General features: G+C 36.1%; 1 pseudogene; it reads right to left on the reverse strand.

The window, feature by feature from the left end:
- Nucleotides 1-1,719: 1,719 nt before the first annotated feature.
- LOC142641669 (cytochrome P450 82A4-like) lies at nt 1,720-6,975 on the reverse strand (annotated as a pseudogene).
- Between the last annotated feature and the right edge of the window lie 10,228 nt (nt 6,976-17,203).

The following is a 17,203-nucleotide window of genomic DNA, read 5'->3' on the forward strand; positions in this document are numbered from 1 at the left end:
GAAGAGGCCCTAGAACGAAGAGGGTTATGGGTCGGAATAGACTTACATTTAGGTGCCATAGACACTACTAACGCAAACAGAGATAGAAGGGGGGAGACAAAAACAATCAGAAAAGTCCCAAAACAGTTCATCTATAACAAGTATATTGAAAAGAAAGGACGTATGCATAGGGAATGCATGAACATGTGACATGCACTATTGAAAAACATCATGGGCTCAGCCCAATCCAATCCTACCAGCACACAAACATATTTCACACATCTAACTGCATGAGAATACTGTTTGAATGCTAATGTGATGCAATGCATGGAGTTTTTAAGATCAAAACTATAAAACCCATCCCAAAAATTTCAACACAAACTCATCAAATTTGAAAAACCCCAAAATTTTCAAAAACCCCAAAATCTAGGTTTCAAAAACATGAAATGCATGTAGAATGATCAAAAAGAAGCTTACAAAGTGAAGAAAAACTTGAAGAAGCTTTGAGAAACCTTGAGAAAAAGATTTGGAGTGAGAGAGAGAATTTGAGAAGTTGAAAAGACAAAAGTGTCGAGAGAGAGATTGAGAGAATTGAGAACCAGATCGCACAGAGCCTTTATATAGAACCTCAGTAAATCCCGACAGATGTAGGTATCGAGAGGTGTCGAGAAACGTATTGACCCCTTGTGATGGATTAATTAATTAATTAGCTAAGTTTATTAATTAATCAAATTAACATGCAAATGCGTGGTAGCACAAACAAATCACCAATAAACTAAAGTATGCAGCGGAAAGTAAATGACATGGTGATTTGTTTACGAATGGGGAAAACCTACACGACAGAAACCCCACCGGGTGATTTTAAGGTCACCACTCCCGAAACTCCACTATTATCACAACAAGTGGTTATAAGTAATGGAATCCCAAGTACCTTACCAACCTACAGTTGAACCCTTACCCCAATACCTAATTGAACTTGTTCTGTAGTAACAGTTTCTCCTTTCAATGCATGGTTCCCAAGTACGTGACTAACCAATTGCGCGGATCCTAGTACGCGACTTCAATCACCAACTAGAGAAGATTTGTTGGCTTCAAAGTTCTTCAATTCATCCACACGATAAAGATCAAGAGGATGCTTGGTTACAAAACCCTACGATGCAAAGACACAGCAACTTCTTCACAAGAGAGATGAACTAGGGCAAGAACTTCGTTTCAAGTTACAATTTGCATGAACAAGGAAAACTCAATGCTTGTGCAACTTGCCACACTTTGACGGCCCTTAAAATAATCATTTTATATGTCTAGGGTTAGGAGAAAAGAAGGCCCAAAGACACATCCACGAATTAGAGTTAAAACAAAACTAGGAATCTGTCTTTCTTAAATCTCGACAGCTACAAGTGTCGAGGTGCTGTCGAGCCTCGAGGCTAGAACAGCTTCTTAAAGCTCAATAGATGTAGCTGTCGAGCTTTAATGAAGAGCACTTCTCAACTAGTTTCTTAGACAGACTTGCATGGCTTTAACACTTGATCTTGAAACATTATTTCTTGAAGCATTAACCTTATCCTAAATCTACCCAATTACAAGTAAAGTGCGTTTTGACAAAGGATTAGCCAATTACATAAATAATGAATGACATATGTTCTAAACAAGTGAAACACATATGTCCTAACATGATCCAAATGGAGAAAACACACAACTTTGTGGTACAACTCATAAGATCAAGGTTTTTACATATTATCTTCATATTACATATGAATTGATATTATTTATCACAAAATACCATGCAAATGATGCATATGCTTGAGCTGCAAGGCAAGGAGTAAGACTGACTTCTAATGGGGTGGCTTTTAGGTTGGAAAGTCCAACTTTCTCAGTCATGTCCACTGGTTCATTAGAGGGGGTTGCAATTTCGAAAGCATGCAACAAGGTAGCTAGTGTGAGTTGTGTAACTTGTAGAGCAAATGAAATCCCAGGGCACATTCTTCTACCACTGCCAAATGGTATCAACTCAAAATGTTGGCCCTTAACATCAACATCCTTGTGAGTTGTAAGGAATCTTTCAGGTCGAAATTCAGTTGGATTCAGCCACACACTTGGGTCTCAATGGAGTTTTTGAACATTAAGTAGAAGTCGTGTACCTATTGGGATGTTAAAGCCAGCCAAAGTACAGTCTTCCAAGGACTCATGTGGCACTAAGAGTGGTCCAGCAGGGTATTGTTTCTTTAATGATAGCTTGGAGATACTCCAAATTTTTCACATCTTATTCCTTCACTTGCCTTTCTCTACCAACCTGGATGTCTAATTCTTGTTTAGCTTTCTTTAGAGCTTCACGGTTGTAGAGAAGTAAAGAGAGAGCCCATGTCAATGTTACTGTTGTTGTATCTGTGGCCGCTAAGATTAGGATCTGCAAAAGTAATGTAATTGGAATAAGAGGAATTAATAAGTGGCTTGTACTCCGATTGTTTTAATGCAACCATTATGTGAGGATAATTTTCCACATTTTTCATAATTTGGTAGTATTCAAAAAAATGGGTTAAAGGAAAACTATTTCTTAACTTTTTTTTATTTAGCTTAGCATGAGATAGAGTTATTTTCCTCTAATATTTTTTAGAAAACAATTCTATCTCACACAAACTAAAAAGAAAGTCTTGAGAGAGTTTTTCAACTCATTTTAAGGTCGCTACCCAATATAGGAATATGAGTTTTTTTTTATAAATAGTTTTTGGAAAACAATTTATTTTCCAAAAAATATTACTTTGAAACAAACAAAGAGAGAGTTTTTTACATTGATGCTTTTAAGTTAAAACTACTTTGGGTGGTACGTGCAAGGCATGTGTTGCTCCTTGAGTGAGAAAAAAAAAATAGAACTTTTATTTGAAGAAGTATGAAACTACGTAAACTTATAATAACTATTTAATATATGAATATCTATTTGACATGATAGTTTCTTAAAACATATTTGCTAAAGACATTATCCACTCACTAAAAACTTTTAAGAATGATAATGAATATCATCGTCTTACAACAATAAGCAATTAAGTTTTGCTAAGATATTGTCACAACATTTAAATTATCACAACGAATGATGTCATATGCTACAATATAATTGAAGGTCTTTATAAAAAACCTACAATTATCGACAATGAAGATTTTGTTATTGATATTTCCTTTTATCATCTTACATTTTATGACTCTAGTTACGATATTTTACTTAGGCATGTGCTAGTGAAGTTTCAATTATATAAAATTATAAGTGTAGAAGATTTAAACCTAGTAAATCAAAGTTCTTTAGATAACAAATAGAACACCCTACATCACTATTCCAACTTTCCAAGTATGAGTACCACATAAAACTCAATATACATGAAGAAAATTTTTGTGATATTAAAATTTAGTAGAGGTGTTTTAGACATTACACAATGAAATATTCTAGAAATCATAGGACATCGTTATAGTTTACTTGAGAAAGTAACAATAAGGGGTACTTGTCCGATTTTAAAAATTAGGGAGAATGAAAGTACCCCAAACATAAAGGGGCCCTTTTTTGGGTGTAAAACTAGGTTCTTTTTTTTTTTGTTAACCAAAAAATTGTAAAAAATACAAACAAAAAATATGCCTAAGAAATTGTGCATGAAACAGTGAATTTTGGTTCCCCAAACTTTACTAAATAATAATAAATAAATAAAAAACAGTCTAGGAACATAATAAACTGTTACAACATTTTCATAATACATTTATTTTCAACTCTGTTGAATCCTAATCTGATATTTCATTTTAATTTATTTTGACCTATAAGGAACTTAAACCTCAAATAGTTGTGAAAATATTATAATGACAACAAAAATGTCACGACGATTTTACAATACAATATCTTTATTTTCAATTATGGTGGATCTTGGTTTGATATTTTATTATTTTATTTTATTTTGATCTATAAAGAATTGATACCTATGTCAAAAAATTTTCACAATATATTTATTTTCAATTTTGGTTGGACCCAGCCTCAAATTTTATTATTTTATTTTATTTTGACCTATAAGAAATTGATACCTCTACAATTATAAAAATATTGTAGCAATTTTTTTGTAGAGAAGTGCTATGTCCACAACAATTTGACAACAAATTATATGTGGTAAGTTGTTATTAATTTTAATTTAAAACTACTATTGAAATTACTTTTATAACAACCTATCACTTATGATTTGTTGTAAAAATATTGTAAATATATATACATATATATATATATATATTTTTTGTATCAGTATAACAACCCCTAATCCAAAATATGCATATAAACATTAGAGAACAAAAATAAGCTCAAACCAAACTGGGCGTACTTGAAACAAATAAAAACAAAAGAACCAAAGCCATCTCACCAAATTGACCAAACCAAAGCCAGTATAGAAAGTATTAAATAGTGCATTTTTTTAGCCTCGTGAATCTTTTTATATAGTTAATACAAAAAGAAATAGATATAACTCAACAACTGAATTTCATAGTAATTGTAAAATAAGGAAAATTTTTATTTTTTTTTAATTTCAAAACGTGATCCTAACTCCACAAGTCGACATCCACAATAAGACGTGTGAATCAGTTTTACTTTTTTATATTCTTAGGATCCAAAATGTCGCCCTAAGCTTTGACAATTTTCAGTAACATGTCGTAGACGATTTCTTCTTTTCGGGCGGTTTAGTTGAATAACTTATTTGAAAGGTTGATATTGAACCACCGATTTTGATTCTTTGAATGGACTCAGATCATATATAAAATAGCTAAAGAAATAGCTTATTTGAAAGGTTCATATTGAACCACCGATTTTGAATTAAATGATGACTTCCAAGTTCTCATGATGCATACCTTTACCTCAAAATTAAAAGTAATTAGTATGGACTAATGCCGTACAAGAATGTACTTAGATTCAGAAAGTGTCATCTGTAATAATTGCTTGTGAGGCTGCTGAATATATCTGTTTGCTATTGATAATATAATCATTTGTAAAATGAGCTGAGTCTCCTTATAAGCATTAGAAGTTGCTAGCATAGTTCTCCATTTTGATTCTCAATTTGAGATGGGCAAAGAGCTGTTTTTGCTAAATGAAATAATGTTTCTGTTGTTTAATGGTCCTGCCTTATAAACAAAATAGTTTCATCTTTAGTTTTATGTGGCCACACGCCCATGCTTTGGATTATGTGATGAAATTTTCTCTTTTTCTTTCCCTTATGGATACAAGTCCTTCCTAATTCAGCTTCTGCAAATTGTTTTAATATGTTAAATCCCAACGTTCTCATCTGTTTCTTTTGTTTTGGCTCTATTGTTGTCATGGTTCAGTCCAGAAGCATTCGCGGCAATCTTGTGGAAGAGTGCCAAAGCTGCTCCATAGGTTTATACAGCATTCACTCTTAGGATTTTTTGCCTGTTATTAATTTAATTTTAATCTATGAAAAGTTTTTTGTCTGAACTTGTATTATAAGAGCATCTCCAATAACTTAGGTAAAGGCAAAATATTGTGTATAGTAGAGAATGTGACCATAAAAATGGTCTCCAATGGATTCTCTATACATGATTTTTTTTTTTTTTTTTTGCTAATGAACAATAGCTCATCAAATCTGATGGGCTACTATTCATTCTTCAAATGTTTTTTTCTATTATAATAATTAGATATTGAATAAAAAAATGTTGAAAGATGTGTAGTTGTTAAAAAAAGAATAAAGAATGAATGAAGAAATAATATTTAAATGAGATAGAAAATGTGATAGATAATCTGTTGGAAAGTGTATTTGAAAAAGTGGGTAGGTAATAGCTAAATGTCACTGTTCATTCTCCAAACAGTACAAAAATTTGAAGAATCAGGTGGAGATGCTCTAAGGAGCTTTAAATTTGCAGAAAGGATCACTGTCACATCAATCCAATGGTAGAATTTGATTGTCTCGAGGCAGAAGATCTCTAAATTTATTAAAATTTACATTAAACAAGAGTTTTTGGCTCTGGTATCACCTGCTATAAGTCAATTTGCCATGCATTGTCTAGTTGATTTTGAGGAGTCCAAGAAACGTTGATTATAGTTACATAATTGATCTAATCAATAATAAATTGATGTAAATTAATCTTTTCCCACTTTTTTTTAATTAAATACGAAATTCAAATAATTATTTAATTAGATCATCCAAACTTTGTTTAAATCTAGGAGATTTTGTTATGTTTGTTTATACAATTTAACATTTCACGAATTTCCTGCGGTTTTTGAAGCACTACCTATAAGTACTTAACCGCTGCAATTGAGATTGTGGTTTGCAACTACCACTTCAAACATGGTACTTCTTCAATTGATTCATGTTGGTTGGCTCAGTGAAAGGATTTGCATCTAAGTCCATCAATCTTACTGCTCCTCTCAAGTATATTTGCTTAATAATGTATGGGCCTGCCCAATTTTGCTTGAACTTTCCGTTGGCATTTTGAACCGGGGCTCGGATTTCTTTCAACACTAGATCCCTTAACTTCAAATCTCTGGTTCTCACTTTCTTATCAAAAGCTTTTCTAAGTCTCCTTTGGTATCCCTAAATGTGGTATAGCGCGTTGAGTCTTTTCTCATCCAGCATGCATAACTGGTCATATCTACTTTGCAACCAATCTGCTTTAGGGATTTCACTTTCCAGTACTATCCTTAGTGATCAGACACCCATTTCAATGGGAAGGACCACCTCCATCCCATACGCCAACGAAAAAGGAGTGGCTCCTATGGAAGATTGGATTGATGTTTTGTATCCCTAGAGTGCATAGGGTAATTGTAGGTGCCAATCCTTGTAATTCTTTGTGCTCTTCTTCAAGATTTTGCTTGAACTTTTCGTTGGCATCTTGAACCGGGGCTCGGATTTCTTTCAACACTAGATCCCTTAACTTCAAATCTTTGTTTCTCACTTTCTTATCAAAAGCTTTTCTAAGTCTCCTTTGGTATTCCTGAATGTGGTATAGGGCTTTGAGTCTTTTCTCATCCAACATGCATAACTAGTCATATTTACTTTGCAACCAATCCGCTTTGGGGATTTCACTTTCCAGTACTGTCCTTAGTGATCGGACACCCATTTCAACGGGAAGGACCACCTCCATCCCATACGCCAACGAATAAGGAGTGGCTCCTATGGAAAATCGGATTGATGTTCTGTACCCTTAAAGTGCGTAGGGTAATTGTAGGTGCCAATGCCTGTAATTCTTTGTGCTCTTCTTCAAGATTTGCCCTATATTTTTATTAGCAGCCTCAACTGCTCTAGTTTAAGACCCTTTAGACATTAGTACATCAGGTTCTTTTGCATTGAAATAGAATAATATTAAGATTAGGATTTTGATCATGCATGGTTCTTGTACTGATTCATTTCTCTTCTTCTTCTTCCTTCTTCTTCTCCTTTATCTAGTTAAAATACTAAGTTCCTTTATGTTAATATGAAAATGTCTACATAAACTTCAAGAATGAAGAATTTAGTAACTTGGTGTAGAGAGGGAAAATTCTCGACCTATCACAAGCTGACACATCATACTAGCAAGTCCACAAAATACAGCCAATTACAAGGCGCCACGTATTGCTGCTAGGTTTTGCCATCACTATTTGGATTCCAATAGAAATTTGCCAAGTGTCATTGAAATAAAGGCATGAAACTGCATCAGCATGTGTAAGCGATGACACAAGCAGCCCTGCACGTGTAAGCGATGACACAAGCAGCCTTGCACGTGTAAGCGACGACATAAGCAGACCAATCAAGCTGTGACAAGTGTCACCAATCAGACTCCGCCACGTGTCGCTCACCTACCCCTAAACTCCTATAAATAGAAGCCTTCCTAAGACATTTAGAGGACACACAGACAGAGAAGGAAGAAGATATCTTGATTTTAGAAATCCAAAAGCTCTGCCGGAATCAAACCTCAAAGCCTTCAAGAATTTCAAGAACTTCAACCTCGAATACAGACAACATTCGAAGCAAAGTCATCCAAACTACTCGTCCAAATCTCAAAGTTCACTGGAATCAAGCTCAAAAGCCTCCAGAAACCTCAACAAACCATAAATCAACGAAGCTCTACGGAATCAAGCCTCTAAAGCACCGAAGAACTTCCACCACAAACCTTCAAACACGAAGAACACACGAAGAACACGAAGAACAAAGAATTTCTAACAAGCTCATAGCCAGAGATTCATTGTAATTCCGTTTCAAAGATCTTCGATCCATTCCTCAGCCAAATTGAAGAATATCTTATGTTCAAATCAAAATCACATTACCACAATTCCAATCAATAAATCTTTCAAGGAGATCGAATCAGAGGATCACTCTTTTGTAATTACAGAGAATTGTACCACACATTTATCAATGCAAATTCGTATTTGTGAAACTATTTTACTTGTTTGATTTATTTCGAACTAAGAAATTAGTCGTCTACACTTGGAAAGCTAATTGAATTTTGTTTTGATATTTGTGTTTTGGTATAATATAGATTTTTTAATATGTGGTTCTTTAAAGTCTATGTGCATGGCTATGGGTTTTCATTTATTTAATTTTTTTGAAAGAGAAAAACCTTATTTTGAGGGTTGGGAGACCCTTAAAAAAAGGTTATTGTTCTATTATCCCTTTTAAATTTTTCAAAGGTTGCCCATCCTTGATAAAGATAAAACATTTGTTTCGAGGGTCATGTAGGCTGTTGAAATATCGGTTTCAAGGGTCACAAAGGCCGTAGAAATTTCCGTTTCGGGAGAATTTGTTTCAAAGGTTATCAAGGATCAGTTAAACCCTCAAAATAATATCTTTTGAGGGCTTTTAACACTTTTCTTCAAGGGTTTTGACCCTCGAAAAAATTCAACTTTGTTGTAGTGGTAGTTAAATGAATATGAAAAACAAATTTGTAGGTAAAACACATCTCATTATATAAATGTAGTAAAATCTATTTCAAATATTTTACTATAAATAATACATTAGTCCTAGTCTTGAATCAAAGTTTCAAATCAATTCCTATAATTAAAAAAAAAATCAAATCAATATCAGATCGCATGACTTAATAAAAATTTTAAGTCAAGATTTTATTTTTAAAAATCGGACTGGATCAGACTGGCCGGTTCAAACGAGAACCGAACACCAATCTGGTTCGGTTATGCTTAAAACTAAAAAATGCATAAAATGTAAAAATAACTGGAAACTAGCGGTTCAACTATAGAAATCAGAAATCGGTTGGGTTGAACCGATTTTGTAGAATACACTGAAACTGATGCATTTTGTAGCAAAAAGACAAAAATTGCATTTTTTTTCCTCAAATTCACCATGAAAAACTATAAGAATGATGATCCATTATCATGGAAATGCAAGAATTCTCTTTGTAAAGATTTTGAATCACTAACACTTTTAGCTCAAATAAATTAGTTTATACAATGGGTCCATGCATGAGATTGAGATTTAAGAATCCAAAAAGTATCATATCTCACTTATGGCTTCATATAGGAAAAAATGTTTTAAGTTCGGGAAATTGGTTTTTTGGTATCTGATAGGCCAAAAACGTATTGACCTCTTGTGATGGATTGATTGATTAATTAACCAAGTTTATTAATTAATCAAATTAACATGCAAACGTGTGGTAGCACAAACAAATCACCAATTAAACTAATTATGTAGCGGAAAATAAAAGACACGGTGATTTGTTTACGAATGGGAAAAACCTACACGGCAAAAACCCCACCGGGTGAATTTAAGGTCACCACTCCCGAAACTCCACTATTATCACAACAAGCGGTTACAAGTAAAGGAATCCCAAGTACCTTACCAACCTACAGTTGAACCCTTATCCCAATACCCAATTGGACTTATTCTGTAGTGACAATTTCTCATTTTAATGCACGGCTCCCAAGTACGTGACTAACCAATTGCGCGGATCCCAGTACGCGACTTCAATCACCAAGTAGAGAAGATTGTTGGTTGCATAGTTCTTCAATTCATCCACACGAAGAAGATCAAAAAGATGCTTGGTTACAAAACCCTACGATGCAAAGACACAACAACTTCTTCACAAAAGAGATGAACTAGGGCAAGAACTTCGTCTCAAGTTACAATTTGCATGAACAAGGATTTCTCAATACTTGTGCAACTTGCCACACTTCAATGGCCCTTAGAATAATCCTTTTATATGTCTAGAGTTAGGAGAAAAGAAGGCCCAAAGACACATCCACTAGGAATTTGTTTTTCTTAAATCTCGACAGCTACAGGTGTCGAAGTGCTGTCGAGCCTCAGGGCTAGAACAGCTTCTTAAAGCTCGATAGATGCAGCTGTTGAGCCAGCTGTCGAGCTTTAATAAAGAACACTTCTCAACTTGTTTCTTGGACAAACTTGCATGGCTTTAACACTTGATCTTGAAACCTTGTTTCTTGAAGCATTAACCTCATCCTAAATCTACCCAATTACAAGTAAAGTGCATTTTGACAGAGGATTAGCCAATTACATAAATAATGAATGACATATGTTCTAAACAGGTGAAACACATATGTTCTAACAGTATCTTTTTTATATTAGTCGAAAAGTATAAATCCTTTTTCTTGTTTCTCAACTTGTATTGGTATCTTTCTATCAGAAAAAAATAAAATTTGTATTAGTATTTTATATATATAAGATCAACATAGAAGAATGATATGAAACGCCAGGTGCTAGGAAGTCTACCTTGGCCAAACCATCACTCATTAGTTATATTGAGAACAAAATTTGTTCCAATTCTTTTTTTCTTGTTTATCATGAACTTTTTTTTTTTTTTTGAGAAGTTTGTTTATCATGAACTTGGTTTGGCATGATCAGATTACCTTTTTGGGTCTTTTCTATGAGATTCAAGTATTGAATATTGACACTAATAGTAGAAATATTTAAAGTCTCTAAAGCATCTCTAACCCCTGGTCTACACTAACTGATGTTGATTTAGTATAAAAAAAAAAAAAAAAATCAAGTTTAATTCATAACTAATATCTCCTTTTCATGACCTACAGTGAGCTAGCATTTTTTATTTATTAAATATTCAGTATCATATATTTGCAGAATCTTATATAAGACAATTAATTATCATCAAATAATTGTTGTTGCCACTCTCGCTTTTCTAAAGTGGTAGACCCTCCCATAAGTTAGTTTATTAGGATTATCTCTAAGTAAGCCATATTAATCAAAACAGAACTCGACAACAAATCAAAAAAAAAAAAAAAAAAAAAAGAACTCGACAACCCCACTTCCATTAGTACTAATCTTATTCAAGATAAGCATGCATGATAGTATAAGCCTAGCTATGTAGGCAAGGTGTAGAGAGGGAAAATTCCCGACCTATCACAAGCTGACACATCATACTACCAAGTCCACAAAATACAACCAATTACAAAGCGCCACGTACTGTTGCTAGGTTTTGCTATCACTATTCAGAAACTAATAGAAATTTGCCAAGTGTCATTGAAATAAAGGCGTGAAACGCATCAACATGCGTAAGCGATGACGCAAGTAGCCCTGCACGTGTAAGCGATGACACAAGCAGCCCTGCACGTGTAAGCGATGACACAAGCAATCCAGCACGTGTAAGCGATGACATAAGCGGACCAATCTGGCTATGACATGTGTCACCAATCAGACTCCGCCACGTGTCGCTCACCCACCCCCAAACTCCTATAAATAGAAGCCTTCCTAAGACATTTGGGGGAGGAGAAAAAGATATCGTGAGTTTAGAAAATCCAGAAGCTCTACCGGAATCAAATCCTGAAGCCTCCAGGAACTTCAAAAAACTTCAACCTCGAATACAAACAACATTGGAAGCAAAATCATCCAAACTACTTTTCCAGATCTCAAAGGTCACTAGAATCAAGCTCAAAAGCCTCCAGAAACCTCAACAAACCACAAATCAACGAAGCTTTAAGGATTCTAGCCTCTAAAGCTCTGAAGAACTTCCCCCACAAACCTTCAGAAAAGAAGAACGCACGAAGAACCCGAAGAACACAAAGAACGTGAAGAACAAAGAATTTCTAACAAGCTCATAGCCAGAGATTCATTGTAATTCTGTTTCAAAGATCTTCGATCCATTCCTCAGCCAAATTGAAGGATATCCAGTGTTCGAATCAAAATCACATTACCACAATTCCAATCAACAAATCTTTCAAAGAGATCGAATCAGAGGATCACTCTTTTGTAATTACAGAGAATTGTACCACATATTCATCAATACAAATTTGCATTTGTGAAATTATTTTATGTGTTTGATTTATTTTGAACAAAGAATTTAGTCGTCTACAAATTCTGGCACGCCCGGTGGGACCTCTCTGCCTCTCATCTCTTTCTCCTTTAAAAGAAAAGAAATTCGATTTGCTACTAGCTTCGATGGCCTCTAACAAGAATGCTCAAAAATCGGTGATGGATGCTTCCGTTGCGGATGATTATGTTGGCCCAATCACTCGTAGTCGATCCAAAGCTCTTGATCAACCGCAACCCCAATCAACCAAAGAAAGCAAGCTTCATAATACCATCTCTCTGGACTTTCTTGCAAAAAGGAAAGCTACTGCTAAGGATTCATCTGTCTCGAAATATTTTGAGATCAATGATGAATCATCCCCAACAAAGACCTTTTCTATCAACTCTTCACCTGTGATGAGAAACTTAAGGAATAAAATGCCTTTGACTCATCCTGTCTCATCGTTTTCTCCATTATATCTAGAGGTCATGCCAGTAATGATGACCAACACCTCTACTATGGAAGAAAAGATGGCTGAAATGGAACAAAGGGTCACCCTTCTCACAAAAGCACTTAAAGATAAGGATGTCCAAATTGCAACCCTGATGAACAAACTGGAAGTCCAAGATTCGGGTGAATTAAATCTTGAACTTGAGTAGCCTCCTGGCTTTACCTTGAAGGGAGAAAACGCTAGGGGTGATAAGGGAAAAGGAGGTGAAGGCACTTCTCAACACAGACATTCCACCTCAATGGCTTCGATATCTATCCAACAACTGCAGGACATGATAACGAACACTATACGAGCATAATATGGAGGTTCTTCTACACATTCTCTCATATATTCAAAACCCTATACGAAGCGCATTAACAATATGAGAATGCCAAATGGGTATCAACCCCCCAAGTTCTTACAATTCGATGGCAAGGGAAACCATAAGCAACACGTTGCTCACTTTGTAGAAACTTGTGAGAACGCAGGGACTCAAGGAGGCTTCTTTGTAAAGCAGTTTGTTCATTCACTGAAAGGGAATGCCTTTGATTGGTATACGGACTTAGAACCTGAGTCAATTAATAGTTGGGAATAGTTGGAAAGGGAGTTTCTTAACCAGTTTTACAGCACGCGCCGCACGGTAAGCATGATGGAGCTTACCAATACTAAGCAGTGGAAAGACGAGCCCGTTGTTGACTATATCAATCGGTGGCGGTCTTTAAGTCTAGATTGTAAAGATAGACTGTCTGAAAAATCTACTATAGAAATGTGCATCCAAGGCATGCCCTGGGGACTTCTGTACATCCTGCAAGGGATAAAGCCCCGAACATTCGAAGAATTGGCAACTCGTGCACATGACATGAAATTGAGTATCTCTTGCCATGGAAATATGAAACCTCCCGTACCTGAAGAAAAGAAAGAAAGGCAGGAAATAAAGAAAAATGACAGGAATACGAAAAGCAATGTCAAAGACTCCATGAATATCAACCCTGCCTTAGTCAAAATTTCAACAGGAAATGTGAAGGCTAATGAGAAGAGGCCTGAGGGAGGCCAACGACGTGAGACGCGTCGCTCATCACTCAAGGAATGGGAACAAAAGGTGTATCCTTTCCTTGATGCTGATATGCCCGAAATGTTAGAATAACTGCTCAACTTGAAATTAATTGAATTGCTAGAATGCAAACGACCGAAAGAGGTAGGAAAGGTTGATGACCCGAACTATTGTAAGTATCATCGCAACATAAGTCATCCAATCCAAAAATGCTTTGTCCTTAAAGAACTCATCATGAAGCTAGCCAAGGAAAGGAAAATCGACTTAGATGTTAGTGATGTTGCTCAGTCAAACCTTGCAACATTTGCTTGCGGGTCATCTAGTTGCATGTCTCCAACTAATAAGCAGGGGGCAAATAGTAGTGGGCAAATACCATGTTCATCCGATTTGGTTTTTTGGAACCTGTTCAAGTTCAGCTCTCACAAAAATCATCTGATTATAACTCAAATGATTATAAAAAGTCAACAATGGATGAGGAAGAAGGTTGGACATTGGTTACTCGCAAGAGATGGAAGAAGAGATGAGTATTCCCTCTTCATTTGATCACCCAAGAGTCCAGAAGAGCACAAAACCAAATTCAGCCTCAGTCAAGAAGAAAGAATGATAAAAGGAAAGAAAGACTAAGAACGGAAATGTATGATGATTTGGCACAAACCCAAAAATTTTGAAGTCTCATCACATTGGAAGAATTCTTCTCTATAAAATTCTTTCAAAACAAGTCAGCGAAGGCTATTCACATGGTCTCTCGTTGTGAAGTTGATGACAAAAAAAAAAAGGTGTTGACCATGGTAGTTCAAATGAGACTTTGTCATCTTTAGAACAACTCAAATCTCAAGTTGATAAAGTTGAACCCTTGCAATCCTCCACCTCACTAAAAGAAGGGATCACCCAAGCTCTTGAAGAGCCAAAGATTTACACTCCTTGTACCAATAGACTTCAACAAACATAGGAATGTTGCGCGTGCTCTCCAGACTTAACTTTCACTGAAGAGGATCTATTGTTAGGCTCTAAGCCTCACAATCGTCCACTTTATGTCTCTGGTTATGCTTGTGAACAAAAGATTGATCGCATTCTCATTGATGGAGGTTCAGCTATTAATATACTATCGAAAATGACAATGAGACGACTTGGTCTTGCTATGGAGGAATTATCGCACAGTCGCTTGGTCATACAAGGTTTTAACCAAGGAGGACAACGCGCCATCGGCATGATACACTTGAAGTTAATCATTGGAGAATTGATAAGCAATGTTTTGTTCCATGTCATTGATGCCAAGACAACCTACAACATGTTGTTAGGACGTCCATGGATCCATGGGAACAGAATAGTGCCGTCAACTATGCACCAATGTTTCAAGTATCTTCAAAGTGGAATAAAGAAAGTCGATGCTGACTTGAAGCCTTTTTCTGAGACTGAAGCTCACTTTGCTGACACGAAGTTTTATGTAGAAGATGATACCCCTAATGAAGTTCTCCCGGTTGAAATCCCGTCCATGAAAAGCAAGCAGGGTGAAAAGAAGCATGTTAAGTTCATCACTAGAAAGGATATTCCTTCCCCAAAGGAAGATCCAAGATATGGGAATAACCAATCTAGTGAATCTACTAGTAATTCAGAGAGAGCGGAAAATTCAACGCCTTCCAATAACCCTCCATTCCTCCGTTATGTACCATTGTCACACTGCAAGAACGGACAATCACCATTCGCAGAATCCCTTCAATCTACAATGGACATGCGAAGACCTCCTACAAAGCTCACGATGAAGGATGCGGCCATATTGAAAGAAAATCATGTTATGCCTTTAACTTCATTCACAAATCCTTTGCCCTCGAAGCCACTAAATGGATTCGTGAGGTCTTCACAAAGTCTGACAGAGCATGGTATTCTACCAAGTAAGTGGACGAAAGAATGGTTTGACCCAAATACATATAGGCTATTAGCCAAAGCAGGCTACGATTTCTTAAAACAAGGCAACCTAGGGAAACTAATTCCAGAAGCCACCGGAGAAAAGATGCACGGTCTTAGTAAAACACAAGGGAAAATGCGGCTTGAAGGGCATGAAATCCCTATCCCAAAGACCGGAATAGGTTATACTCCAGAACCACCGGCTCAAATATGGATCAATAAAAGAAGCAATGCTTCAAGTTCCCAATACATAACAGTAGAGGTCAACGAAAGTTCGAATCAAAGAAAAGATCACTCTTCATCACGCATCTCAGTATTCGATCGCATTAAGGCTTCATCGTCACGAATTACAGTGTTCGACAGGTTAAATACGGGTTGTTTAACACAAATTCGGGACACTTTTGCGTGTGGATCAGTCTTTAATCGATTGGGGGCAACGAAAAGGACCATTGATAGTTGCTCTCAAAACTCAATAAACTTTGAGGTTAAAAAGGAGGAGAAAGCTAATGATGAGATCCGCAGTAGTATTCCTTCATGCATGAAACGTAACTTTATCTTAGATATCAGCACTGAAGGAGCTCTCAAAGTCAAAAGGCGAACGATTGTACACACAAGTCAGTCACTCGTCCATAATGAGCAAATTGAAGAGGTATCATCCTCGTTTCATATTACAGTAGAAGAAGATACACTGTCAGATGTTGAAGCCACCAAGGATGAGGTCGATGAAGCTCCCCTAGCCTTGGAAGATGGAGTACAGGTTACAGTTGATGAACTTAAAGAGATCAATTTAGGAACTATTGAAGAACCCCGACCAACTTTCATCAGTGCCCTTCTTACTCCTGAAGAAGAAGAAAGATACCTCCAGCTACTGGTAGAATATAAAGATGTGTTTGCTTGGACTTACAAAGAAATGCCTAGGCTCAATCCAAGTATTGCTTTACACCATTTGGCAGTAAAGAAGGGTGTGCGCCCAGTAAAACAAGCTCAAAGACGCTTTCGGCCGAAGCTTATCCCTCAAATAGAAACTGAGGTCAATAAGCTAATTGAGGCATGCTTCATTCGTGAAGTACAATATCTAGAATGGATCGCTAACATCGTCCCTGTCAAAAAGAAGAATGGACAAATCCGGGTGTGCATTGACTTCCGTGATCTGAACAATGCATGTCCCAAGGACGATTTTCCGATACCTATCACTAAGATCATGGTTGACGCCACTACTGGTCATGACACCTTATCTTTCATGGATGGCTCTTCTGGTAATAACCAAATTCGAATGAATCCTAAGGATGAAGAGTTCACAGCTTTTCGTACCCCTAAAGGCATTTACTGTTACAAAGTAATGCCTTTTGGATTAAAGAATGCTGGTGCTACTTATCAACGACCCATGCAAAAGATATTTGATAATGTACTTCATAAGTACGTTGAGTGTTATGTCGATGATCTGGTAGTTAAAACAAAAAGGAAAGAAGACCATTTGGTAGATTTGCGATCCGTGTTCAACCGCTTAAGAAAGTATCAGCTTAAAATGAACCCTCCCAAATGCGCTTTCGGCGTAACATCCGGGAAATTTCTTG

Source organism: Castanea sativa, chromosome 1, assembly GCF_040712315.1.
Source record: "Castanea sativa cultivar Marrone di Chiusa Pesio chromosome 1, ASM4071231v1".
Classification (NCBI taxonomy): domain Eukaryota; kingdom Viridiplantae; phylum Streptophyta; class Magnoliopsida; order Fagales; family Fagaceae; genus Castanea; species Castanea sativa.